This window comes from Ascaphus truei, chromosome 16 (assembly GCF_040206685.1).
Source record: "Ascaphus truei isolate aAscTru1 chromosome 16, aAscTru1.hap1, whole genome shotgun sequence".
Taxonomy (NCBI): domain Eukaryota; kingdom Metazoa; phylum Chordata; class Amphibia; order Anura; family Ascaphidae; genus Ascaphus; species Ascaphus truei.
In genome coordinates this window covers 45,774,102-45,784,500 of record NC_134498.1, presented here as the reverse complement: position 1 = coordinate 45,784,500, position 10,399 = coordinate 45,774,102, and positions in this window count along the sequence as shown.

The window sequence follows — 10,399 nt, the reverse complement described above, 5'->3', positions numbered from 1 at the left end:
TATATATGTTAGTTATAAAATCAGTGGGATTCATTTTCTTGAGGTGTTTCATTTTATTTCTGCTGCAAAGGCAGCAGCGGGAGTGATGAGCGGCAGATATGCCGTCAGGCTCTAGACATTTTACAGGGCAGCTTGGCAGAAGCTTTTACGTATGTTTATGTATTTAGTTAAAGCAGCAATACAGCTTTCATTTTTTTTATTACTGGATTAAAGCAGGGGGGTGTCCGAAGCGGAACTGTGTTCATTTCAGCACCGGGGACCCCCTGCTTCTAGAAATACTTACCTCCATAGGGGTGCCGGTATCTCTTTTCAGTTTAAATGTCCTGGTCACGCAAGCCAATAGGAAGTCGCGCCGGATGTCGTCACAGCTTTCTTTTGGCCCGCATGATGTGGGACATTTAAATGCCGCCATTATGTTAGGCACACAGTTTCTCTGACTGCAGAGATACCGGCACCGCTATGGAGGTAAGTATCTCTGGAAGCAGGGGGTCCCCGGAGCTGAAATTAACACCGGTAATAAAATAAAAACCCATATTGCTGCCTTAACAAAACAATGTCAGTGTTTCGACAAATATATTGTATGAATAGCTTTTGTGGGTGTGTAGGTGTGTGGGTGTGTGGGTGTGTGGGTGTGTGGGTGTGTGGGTGTGTGGGTGTGTGGGTGTGTGGGTGTGTGAATGTGTGTATATGTGTATGTGTGGGTGTGTGGGTGTGTGGGTGTGTGGGTGTGTGGGTGTGTGGATGTGTGGGTGTGGGTGTGTGTGGGTGGGTACTGCAGGTGTGTGGGTGTGTGGATGTGTGCATGTGTGGATGTGTGGATGTGTGGGTGTGTGGGTGTGTGGGTGTGTGGGTGTGTGGGTGTGTGTGTGTGTGTGTGTGTGTGTAGGTGTGTAGGTGTGTAGGTGTGTAGGTGTGTAGGTGTGTAGGTGTGTAGGTGTGTAGGTGTGTGGGTGTGTGGGTGTGTGGATGTGTGGGTGTGTGGGTGTGTGGGAGGGTGTGTGGATGTGTGGATGTGTGGGTGTGTGGGTGTTTGGGTGTGTGGGTGTGTGGGTGTGAGGATGTGTGGATGTGTGGGTGTGTGGGTGTGTGGGTGTTTGGGTGTGTGGATGTGTGGATGTGTGGGTGGGTGTGTGTGTGGGTGTGTGGGTGTGTGGATGCATGGGTGTGTAGGTGTGTGTGTGGGTGTGTGGGTTCCATAGGTGGGGAAGGCTCATACTGGATAGTGGCCAGTCATGTTAAACTATGAATCTTCATCACATTGGCTAAAAGGAATGCAGAACCAACTCAAGCATTTAAAATGAGTAATAATATAGCAGATTTTGGTTGTTTTTACAGCAAGATGAGAACTGCTTGGTGAAAACAATGCAAGACCTGCTCTAATTCCCCATCATCCCTGCAAAACAATGGAGAACTTGAGAGAAAGTATTTGTAAGCCACCATCTACCTGGGGAATTCTCTTCTTTCAAGAAATGTGTCAGAGAAATATACAGTATAGTATGTAAAGCATGCATTTCATTTAAAAAGGATTTGAAACAATACCTTTGTGTAGCCCTTTGATTCCTATAACAGGCTTGGTCTTAAATACATCATGACATTGATATAGCTACAATAAAAGCAATATGGTTTAAACTAATTGCTTTCTTGTTTTGCTTTTACATTATTGATAGAAAATATATTTTCCATCTATATATTTTTCTGAGGTAATGAACAATTTTGTCGTAACTAGATTTACAGTAAATCAACAGGTTCTTATAAATAAACATGTCATAGCCGGCTTTGTGGCTAAGACTAAAGCTAATCTCAGTTCTTCCTGTAACATAACCATAAACCCAAGCGATAAATGAAACTATTACACAAGCATTCTTTCTTATCCCTATAACTGGTTCTAAATAAGATACTGCACCGACACACTTTATTCGAGCAAATACCCAGTATGTACCTGGCAGATACCTGGAATGCGCCGCTCCTCACCTCTGACAAGCCCCGTTGCGTTTGCCTTCCCAGCCTGGGTTCATGCCTGGCTGACGGGCGGCTGATCTGTTAAATGATAATGATTAGGATTTAATAGGCTGCAATGCTTTGCGTGTCTACCAGATGGCATAAATTCATGAATTGTAATGCAGTATATATATATATACTGTGCAGTATTGCAGCCAGCGGGAATAAAATGCTTCAATCCCTGCCTGGAAAAAAACCCAATGCACTCGGGCAGAAAACAGTCACAAACCTCAATACACCCGAGTATACCCGAATTCGTGGGACTAGCCGAGCTCGAATAAAGTGTGTCGCCAGTGTACTTGCACACACATCAGTTTTGTCTCTAATTGTAATTCTGGCAACAACAAATACACTCTCTTATCCTATGGTAAATCACCAAAAATATGTATCTAGTTTCACCGTAGCTATAAAACTAATTATGTTATTTAACCTATGTTATTGGTAACCTACATACTGTAGGAGGTACCACTTTTGTGCTAAATACTGTATGGTAGGATTGCCACTACCTGAAGATGATTTTCAAGCGCTGATATGTGGATGTTTTTGTGTAATATGTGGATGGTGATACACTGTATATTTAAAGGGACATCTTCCAGTTCACTACAAAACTTGGTTTTAAAGGATAGCTTTAGGTGATCATGTGCATCTGTACATTTATCCAAATCATACAGCTGTTTTAAACATGCTTATAGCTTCAGAAATTCTCGTTTATTTGTACAGCGCCAGCATATTCCGCAGTGTGGTACAATAGCGGGTACAAAGATTTCCTAATTACATAACCAGAATTATATACAGTACTAATACAAATAAGGACAAACATGCACAAACAGAGGTAATGAGGTCCTGAACCTGAGAGCTCACACTCTATCGCAGGCCTGCACAATCTGTAAAGTGAGATGGGCCAAACTGCTCCAAGGAAAGCAGATTCGGGCCACACTTTAATTGAAATGATCTAATTACGGGGTTATTAAAAAAAAACTCCCTCACCACATACCGCCCCCCCACCCCTCACGACTCTTTCCTGCTGCGGGGCCCAGCATTGGGGTGAGGCGATCTCAGTTTTCTCCTCTGCAAATTCTACTCTTCCCCCTGCCTGTCCGAAAAAATGGCTGCGCTGTGTCAAATAACGCTGTGTTGCCACGGCAACGGGATGCCGTGACATCACACAACATGGCGCCGCGAGACGTCCCGATGTCACGTAGCATCCCGTTGCCATGGTAATGCGGCGTTTATGACGCCGCATGGCCATTTTTTCAGGACTGGCAGGGGAAAGAGTAGAATTTGCAGGGGAGAAGACGGAGATCGCCGGCACCCCGCCGCCGGACCCCGCGGGCCACACAGTGAACCGGGCAGGCCACATACGGCCCACTATGTTTGTGCAGGTCTGCTCTAGAGGGAATGAGGGACAATGTTGAAAGAAAAGGGTAAGTGGATACTCATTGTGGGACGGAGTATACATCAGGATGGGTTATGGTCCAGACCGATAGCTTATCCCATTAAGGTTTGAGAGTGGGGATGTTAGGGTTTGTTGCACAGGCTGGAGATTGCTCCAACAACACAGCTGGTCCCAATGGGGTTTGAGGGGAGGGGGGGAAGTTGGGTGTTAGAGGCTTCCTTTAAAAGGTGAGTTTTCAGGGAGTTTTTAAATGTCTGAAAGCTGAGGGAGAGAGTCTGTAAGTGGTAGTTAATGCTAGAGGATATGGGAAGCCAGTGTAGGGATTTGTGTAGTGGAGCGGTGAGTGAAGTAGACGAATCTGGCAGCAGCATTTTGGATGGTTTGGGATATGGAACCAATCTGTTCCCTAGTGATCCCACTTACATGCTACCTACATACAAATTGCCCTATTTATATGGGACACACCGTCTTCCTAATAGAAGTTCACTGATTCCAATGCATGTCAGGGTAATAGGATGGGATATCCCTCATTCCCCTAGAAAATGTCCCTGATATGAGCTCATGGCTGCCGAAATATTCTATTGCTGCATTTTTTTAACTATTTTTTTTTAAATTCTCCTAATCACTAAACCAGTGTTCTCTGGAATATTTTGAAGTCCATTCCTGGAAATGCTTTCTTTAAAAAACGTGACTGCTGCTTCCAGGAATAATATGACATCTGTGACAATCAATATTTGTAATGCAAGCTTGAAACTCCGAGAGAGGCATTCAACATTTATCACTGTTTGCTTTCGTTTCATACTAGCCAACCTGACATCGGTGGTCATTTAAAGTTTACAGTGTGTTTGTGTCGCTGAGGTCCAATGATCCATCATTGTGGCCTTTTCAGGTAGCTGTGATAAGTGACTTAAATATTTTCCATGTGTAGCTGTTCAGAAAGCTTCGATAACATGGGAAAATCGCTTGGAAACGGCTTTTTAATGAGCGTTAGCACTCTGGCTCAGACAAGCCATGCGGGAGCCCCACAAATGCCCAAACTCTTATTTTTTTACAGGAAGTGCTATTCAGGTAGCTTCAAAATGCACATCGCACCTTAAACCCACCTTAAGGCTGGCGAGATTGGGTTCGCGATATGTATAGGAAGGAGTATATTTTATTTTTACTGCATAGGATTGAAGTTGGTGGGTCTCCGGAGCTGACCCGCGTTAATTTCAGCTCCAGAGACTCTCGGCTTCAATCATATGTAATAACAATAAAATTACAACCCCAGCTTCATTACCTTAATGGCTAACTGCTAAGGGAATGAAGGGGTTAAACAGCAGAGCTCGATTTGTTGGTGGTAGAGGAGGTGGGTGAAGCTGGTAATTGCCCCAGGGTGGGTGGTTAGGCCTCCCGGGAGAGATGTGGGAGGCATCAACCCCCTTCATTACCTTAGGTGTTTGCCACTACGGTAATGAAGCTCTGTTTTTATTTGACTTTTAATGACATCGTATTGAAGTGGGGGTCTCTGGACAGGAAGTGCTATCGTTTCAGGTCTTGGGACCCCCTGATTCCCTAGGTCAGTGTTTCCCAACGTCAGTCCTCAGGGAACCCCAACAGGTTAGGTCTTAAGGATATCCCTGCTCCAGCACAGGTGGCTCAGTCAAAATGACTGAGCCACTGATTGGCCCACCTGTGCTGGAGCAGGGATATCCTTAAGACCTGACGGGGTTCCCTGAGGACTAGAGTTGGGAAACACTGCCTAGGTACAGGCCCCAGTATGGGATGCCGGTATCTCCGGCAAGTTTAATTCTCCCGCGTTACGTGTCGGCTATGACGCGGGACATTTAAACTTGCCAGAGATACCGGCACCCCATATGGAGGCCTGTACCTCTGGAAACAGGGGGTCCACAGACCTGAAATTAATGCATTTCAGCATCGGAGACCCCCTGCTTCAATACTATGGTAATAAAATGAAAGTAAAAGCAGTGCGATTGCCTGTAAGAGCTGTGCAGGGAGATGCAGCTCTCTCTGTGCAGGGAGATTGCCTGTAAGAGCTGTGCAGGGAGATGCAGCTCTCTCTGTGCAGGGAGATCGCCTGTAAGAGCTGTGCAGGGAGATCGCCTGTAAGAGCTGTGCAGGGAGATCGCCTGTAAGAGCTGTGCAGGGAGATCGCCTGTAAGAGCTGTGCAGGGAGATCGCCTGTAAGAGCTGTGCAGTGAGATCGCCTGTAAGAGCTGTGCAGGGAGATCGCCTGTAAGAGCTGTGCAGGGAGATGCAGCTTCTCTTTGCACAGCTCTTCCAGACTGGAGCAAAACCGCACAGGCACGTCGCTAAAAGGCAAATTCCAACTCGCTTGGTATGTCATTTAGTGATTTTATAATATATATACAGTATATATATATTCAAAAGAGAACAGCTGATATTCCAATAGAAACAATATGGTCCGGTGCTTGCTCCATATGCATAATGCAGACAATACCGTGAACCCCAGCGGAGTAGAAATCACAAAGCAGCACTCAGAAGTTGACATACCAATGAAGTGTATTTAAAACACAAACAAGCACACAAGCTCCAACGTTTCGGTCCTCAGAAAGGTCCTCTTGCTGGGACCAAAACGTTGGAGATTGTGTGCTTGTTAGTGTTTTAAATACACTTTATTGGTATGTCAACTTCTGAGTGCTGCTTTGTGATTTCTACTCTGGTGGGGATCACGGTGTGTGTGTGTGTGTGTGTGTGTGTGAATATATATATACACACACACACACACACATACACACATATACATATACATATATATATATTTATTAAAATAAGACCTTTGTTTATCACTGTGCTTTTGAAATAGCAACATCTTCTAGAAACCCTGTTTTCATAGTGTATTTTTAAGTTGTCAGTTGGACTTTTGGGGCTGAATTTGGAGAATTAGAGCACTACCTTAAATTGTGAAAAAATTTGCTTAAAATGGTATTCACTGCAAAGTGCTTTTACTTTATAGCAATTCCAATGCGTTTTTTTTATGACTGCAACAATTGGCACACGGAGGCAAACTAAGGCAGATGCATTTAACATACTTACTGTGTTTCAGAGCAGCAGAGCACCTAAATATAATATTATGAAATGTAAAAATATTAAGCAATTTGAAGAGCAAGTGGAGTGTGAAATTCCTGCATTATCTAAGGTCAAGCATGCTGAAACTCCGGATACTGGGCTGTTACTCGGAGAAAGCAACCACTATGGAACTGTACTCAGCCTTGATTAAATAATTGTTCTAGAGCAGCAACTTAAACTAGTTTTCCAAAGGGGCCAGATAAGAAAAAACAATACGAGAAGAAGGGCCAAAAGAATACTGTAATGAAACCTTAAATATAGCTGAAGACTTGAACACTATTACAGTATGTTAAAACTTTGCACACATTTATAACATCTGTACCATATATATTTGCATTGCCTTGGCTTAAAAGTAAGTTTCAGCGTGGAAATATGGACAACCAAGGAATTAGCAGGAGCAGATAGTCCAAGGTCCAGTTCAAGGGTGAATCTAAGGGCAAATCCAAGGGCCAGTACAGGGGCCATTACAGGGGACACTCCAAGGAACAGTTCAAAGGTGAATGTAAGGGGTTATCCACAAGCCAATCCAAGCTCCAGTTCAAGGTCCAATCCAATGCCCAATCCAAGGGCCAGTCAAAGGGCCAGTCCAAGGCCTTCATGGGTGAAATTTGAAGAGTCCTATTCTAGAGTATCAGTGCCCCGAATATCTTGAGAAATTGCTGCAAGCTGTGTATATATTTCACTGCTTGTGCCTCGCTGTCTACAACCATTATAGATATAAACTAAGGGAGTGTGGTGGCAAGCAGTAAATCATGAAAGAATGCCTGATTTGTTTAATATTATATCCAATGCTAAATTCATTTTTCACAGAGCCAAACGATTTATGACAATTATTGGGTTACTTCAGAATACTAAAGGACATAAAACGGGGCGGCCAACTCCAGTCTACAAGTGCCACCAACAGGTCAGGTTTTCAGGATATCCCTGCTTCAGCACAGGTGGCTCAATCAGTGGCTTAGTCGTTGACTGGCAAACTCCAGTCCTCAAGGGCCACCAATTGTTTTGGGTTTATGGATATTCCTGAGCCACTGATTGAGCCACGTGTGCTGATCAGGGATATCCTGAAAACCAGACCTGGTGGTGGCCCTTGAGGACTGGAGTTAGCCACCCCTGACATAAAACATCCTAATATTGGGTCACTCAGTAATGTGAGAAGCCCACTAATGAGGGTTTGAATCATTGTTACCAAACGTTAATGTTTTTTCACTTTACTCAGCAATATACTGTAAAGTATCAAATAAACTCAGCATAGACATGTGTGTACAGTATGTGTGAATGTTCTAACAAAGTAACCCAAAAGAAAAGAAGACACATTTTTTATTTTAGGAGAATTCAATACAAATAGGGCTTACACATTTAAAAGTAATACAAAATGTATTACAAAAATTAAATCAACATTAAAAAAATATTAAAAAGCCACTTTAGCACTCAATGGTCAACCTAATAAAAATCATTAAGTCCAAAAATACACAAAAATTAAATAAATACACAAGCACCTAAACACCCCAACAATAAAATAACTAAATAGCCTAATACTACACATCACTAAAATGTATCTATCACCAAAATAGCAAAATAATTCAAATTATGTAATTCCAAAACATAATAATACAATTAAATAAACACCTATCCAAGCAAACTATTCAAGAAATAAAAGCACTAGCCAACCAATCAATTAAATAAATACAAGCACTAGCCAACAAAACAATTAATTCATTTAAACCACTAGGCAACAAAACAATTAATTAATTTAAAACGCTAACAAATCCTAAAATGTACTAAAAACAAGCCATCCAAATTCCAAACAAATTAATCCAAACAATAAAGATAAATAGAAAAAATAACAATCAATTGTAAACAAGCAATCTTCCGTCTTTGTGTCCCGTGTCACTTCCGGCCGGATAGACGTCACATCCGGTTCATCGGTTCCGGACGATAGAATAAAGCGGTGGATGGGCAAGTACTCCTTGCACAACCTCTTAGCGTCTCAACAGGCAAAAGCTCTACATGTTTCGCTGAACTGGTCAGCTTCGTCAGGAGCAGTCGACTGCTCCTGGCGATGCTGACCAGTTCAGGGAAACACATAGAGCTATTGCCTGTTGAGACAAACCGGATGTGACGTCTATCCGGCCAGAAGTTACGCGGGATGCCAAGCCGGAGGATCCCCCAGCTACCAGAAAACACCTCTGAGAGACTTGGAATGGCACAAATTTCACCCTCCACGGCGCGCGACGTCCACATGCGTCCAAGACTTAATATGTGCATCTGCTTACATTTGTGCACTATATTTTTCCTTCTCTTTTTTGGGGGGTGATCCTGACAAAACGCTCCCTTTCGACTTTGGACGGGTCTGCACATCAAAAGGGAATCCCAAACAATTCCCACCAGAGGTTGAGATTTTGCTAATCACCAAACACTTTATTGTCACAATAATATAATTTTTCACCTCATCATTTATGTGATTATTTAATATATTTTATATGCCACAGTATATTGAATATTTGTCTCACAGAACTAAAGATTTCTTGTATCGCTATTTAACACTCGATTATTCACGTGAGTAGAAGCACCTTTCAAATCACTTTGGTATCCACACTGTTTCTTTCTTCATCTGTCATTATTTTCTTCTTTTCTTTAATCTTCCGAGTTGTTTGAAACTTGTGGCAGATCTAAGTTAGGACGGCAGAAAGGTACCCTCATCAGAATCGCTCAAAGCGTTTGGCCTGCGGAGAGAGAACACACGCACAAAATCACAAGCACACAACCAAGGAGTTCACAAAGTCTAGTGGAAGTCTTCACTTCGCTCACTCATCCAATTATTAGTAAAGGGTTAACCTTTCTGCCTACGCAAGGATTAAATCCTTTTAAACTAATCAAAGACTTCACATGTGCGCATCTATCACTGTGACTTTGATATTGCCGCAGCTTCTAAAAATCCCATATACATTGTGTCATTTTAGATTTACCAAACAAGAAAATTGAATTTATTCCAATGGGAATGTTTATCCTTAATAAAGCCGGTTCAGATTATTCTCCCTAGTTTTCCTTCTTGGAGACTTTGATAAATACCAAAAGTTGCTTTTCAATGGTCTGAAGTACTGTACATCCCTACTAAGTATTCCTAGAGCAGTTACTAAACCGTTGCTGTAAGCTCTCTAGTTCCAAGTTGATAAAACTCATCATGCTGTACTCAACTCCTTTGAGAAAACTAATTAGATACAGTGTAGCAGGTATGTTGATTTTCAGTCATGGATAAAACATTAATTTAGTCTCTGATTTTCAACCTTGACTGAATAATTATTTTTTAATAATACACGTAAATGAAATATATTATATACTTTAGCCATGTAGTTAAATATTTTAAAATTAATTATCTTTTTACATTGAAGCCTCGGCGTTTGTGAAATTTCTTCATGCATAAAATGCAGCATTTCCATAGTCTGAGTAAATAATTTACATTCCCCCCCTCACCTGGGAACTAACAAATTGCATTTTGGCAAAAAAGCAAAAAGCTCACCAGGCAAGAGTCTAAGAAATTGTCAAATACAAGTTACTTTTTTTTTTTTCATCTGTGAAGAAAACATTTGTCAAGCTCCCAAATCAACAATCCTGATTACTGGGGGAGAGTTGGGTTATTTAGTCTAATTAAGTGCAGGTGCATATTCTTTATAATTACAATAACAGATGCTATTACCAGGAACCGTGGGTGTGGACACCTCTCTAGAGATGGTGAAAAGGACAATACAACATTATTGGAGTACTTGGTTGGGAATATTTAGCTTCCAGCCTTAATTTTACTACTCGTAAAAATATGGTTTCTGAGAGGTAAGCTACATACATGAATGGCTGCAGAAAGGTCTAAACCAGGTAGCTAAAATAATTTATTATGAGTGAAGACCGTATATATACAAAAAT